Genomic DNA, 3,267 nt, shown 5'->3' with positions numbered 1-3,267 from the left:
AGGTGAATGACTTACAATCAACCCTTGGGCTACAAATACATGATTGCTAGGAGTAATCAAGTAATACCAAAAGAAATGATAGCCTAGTAGACAATGCTCCCCTAACTAGGCACATATGGCTAATCATGGTTAAGATGTTAGCTAGAAGCCAAAGAGATTAGATATTTTAATTAAAGAGATGAGTGTACACTCTAACTAACTAGGTAAGAGGACTAAGAGTACTAATTGAGTGATTTTTAACTTTAGGTTTACCATGTTTATTGTAAGCCCAAGGGTTCCCATGGGTTAATGATTCACCTTACCTTCTTGTTTTGATGCTAGGAAACTAAATTGATTAGCTTTTATGGACTAATGTGTTGCCTTGAGGTGTTGTGTCATATATAGGAATTTCATGTCATAATCGCCATTACACAACTCAACTCAACACATAACTTGTGGATCAAGAAAGTAAGGAACAAAGAGCTTGCACCTACAATAGAGTCATCACCATTTGGAGATGATCAAGTCAAGGAGCTCAACATGAAGATCCCACAAGTTCCCCAGCAAGTGTCAAGAAGGAGCTTGGAGTTGAACATACCATGGCGACACCTCGTGTACGCCAACATGCATTGAAGATTGGAGGACAAGTCACAAGAGCTAAGACAAAGTTCAAGTTGTTCACTCAAGCATAAGATGTCCAAGGATGTGCAATGGAGCGAAGACATTCCAAGAAGACTTATGGTTCTTATTTTTAGAATGTATTTGGAGTCCTCTTGATTTTATGTTTAAATGCATTTTCAAATGGTTTTCATAGTTAACTTTTTACATCTTTGAAATCCATACACACACCCCAAAAAAGTGTTTGAAAACCTAGGACTTAAGCCCAAAGACCAGAGCCCAAAGCCCCTTGATTTTAAACTTAAAAGTAGAATTTTACTCAAGGCCGGTCGACCGGGCTATGCTGGGCGACCGCGGGATGCTACCTGGAAGTCCAGAACATCTCAAAATTTATCGGGCCGGTCGACCGAGGTAAGCCTGGCGACCGCGGATATGTTTTTACGAAATCTAGAAAACATCCAGGTTGGGCTTGGAGGTCGACCGCGATAGTGTTTTGAGCCGAAAATTTATTTCAAACGCCCTAGGGCTGGTCGACCGCGCCGGTATGAATTTTGAAATTCAAATAGAGAGCTCGAAAAGGCCGGGCGACCGTCATGCCTCTGTCGACCACCGCGACATGAAATAAGAGCCGTTGGGGCTTACGCAGGTTGGCTTTTTTAACCCTGTATTTTACAGTTTTACCCCCAAACGGTCATATTTTCTTGTGGGCTATATATACACTATCTAAACCTTTCTAAAAAATATTTTGCAAGATTAAAATCCTATCTTCTTGAACCTAAACTTTTATGTGAAAGGTTAAACCTCTTTGAACTTAGATTTTTTCATTCTATCAAGAGCTACTCCATAGGCTTTACATTTTATCTTCCTTGGAGTGTTTGTGAGCTTTCAAAGTTGTAATCCGCCTAATCTAGAGGCATTGAGAGTTCTTTTATTTTATTTCTTCATTTGTATTTGAGGGTCTCTGATTCAGCCCACTAAGAAAGGTGAATCATTGTAAGAGGGAGTGTACCCTCCCAAGGCTTCCTGCAGAACTGATGTGATCCCTTGAAGGAGAAGTTGGTGTACGGCTTTGAGATTCGCCCGTTGAAGAATCTTATTAGTTTAGGGGAGATCCCAATGAGCTAAAACTTGAAAGAGTGGAGTAGGTCAAGTCATGACCGAACCACTATAAAACTTGTGCCTTGTGGATGCTTTCTCTTCTCCTTTTCTTTACACTTTAGTGGTTGGTAATCTCTACCCTTTTACTTGTGTTTATGTTTCAGTGAACAAGGGTTAGAGTATATAAGCATAAATTAATATTTAATCCCTATCCTACATTATATTTATTGATTGGTAAAGGGTTAGACTTGTTAAGGCTTAATTGGTAAATTGATTTTAATAATCTAATTAATTAAGACTCAAATTTTTAATTAGCCAATTGACCCCTCTCTTGGGTTGTCACCTTGTATTTCATTTGGTATCAGAGCATAGGCTCTTATAGAGATTTTTAAATTCAAAATCTACAAGAGATAAAGATCGGTGACAATCCAAATGGATTTTGAGTTAGGACAATCCGCTATAATTTCTCCATTCTTTGATGGAACAAATTATAGTGCTTGGAAAGTAAAGATGCTTGCCTATCTCAAATCCATAGACATTGACATCTTAGATGTCATTGAAAGGGAATTTTCTATTCTAAGGAAATGCACTAAAGATGATGCAAAATTATTTTCATTAAATTCAAAAGCTATTATTATAATATGTTGTGGACTATGTCTCAATGCTTTTGAGAAAATATCATCATGTACAAATGCAAAAGATATTTGGATTAATCTTGAAAATTTTTATGAGAAAAATAGTAGTCTCTCTTCAAATGATAAAATTATTATTTTTGAACAAAAAGAGACTCTACAAAAATCTTTTGCAAGGGAAAATTCTTTCAAACATTCAATTTTTGAAAATGAAGAAAATTTAAAATTTAATTCTACTCATCAAGTAAATCATCTAAAGAATCAAATGAATGAGTTTGAATTAATAAATAAAGAACTCTCTTTAAAGAACTAAATATTACAGGAAGATAAAGACAAACATACATGTTCTCATGTGTATTCTTGTAGTTCTAGTTGCTCTTCATCTACCTGTGCTTATTCATGTTCATATTGTGGTAGATTAGGGCATCACAAATCTAAGTGCAGACTTAGATTTGTGAAATCAAACAAGTTTGTGTGGATAAGAAAAGACACACTCCCACACACAAACTTGGTTGTGTCGGACCCGATCTGGCTAGAGGGGAATGGCCAGCGAGCTATCTTCCTCTCTCTTGGTCTCTCGTACCCACGCAATTGGCGTGTGCTTTTTATTATTGATTTAATCCATTATTTCCGTGAACTTGGGATCACTAAAGCAATCCGAATTTCACGCAAAAGAGAATGACAGAGTGTAGACACCCCATTTTGACCGAACCCTAATAGAGTCGCTAGGATAGAAACCCTGTCAAACTAGTGTTTTAATATCCCAAATTTGTTCCCAAGCTAGGTTAGGGTCCCGCTAAAATTCCTGTAAAATCTCGTCAAGATCCGAGCGCGTTTGCCTGGCGAACGAGTCAAGGTAGTGTCGCGGTGCAAGTTCAGAAGGGAGGGGTGAAATACGTCATTTCCCATGTGAAGGAGGGCACTCTTGGCAATTTTATAT

The sequence above is a fragment of the Tasmannia lanceolata genome, unplaced genomic scaffold (assembly GCF_043159265.1).
Source record: "Tasmannia lanceolata isolate RefF3 unplaced genomic scaffold, GAP_Taslan_0.1 ptg000021l, whole genome shotgun sequence".
Taxonomy (NCBI): Eukaryota; Viridiplantae; Streptophyta; class Magnoliopsida; order Canellales; family Winteraceae; genus Tasmannia; species Tasmannia lanceolata.
The sequence above is the reverse complement of the archived record's forward strand: the minus strand, read 5'-3'. Positions refer to the sequence as shown.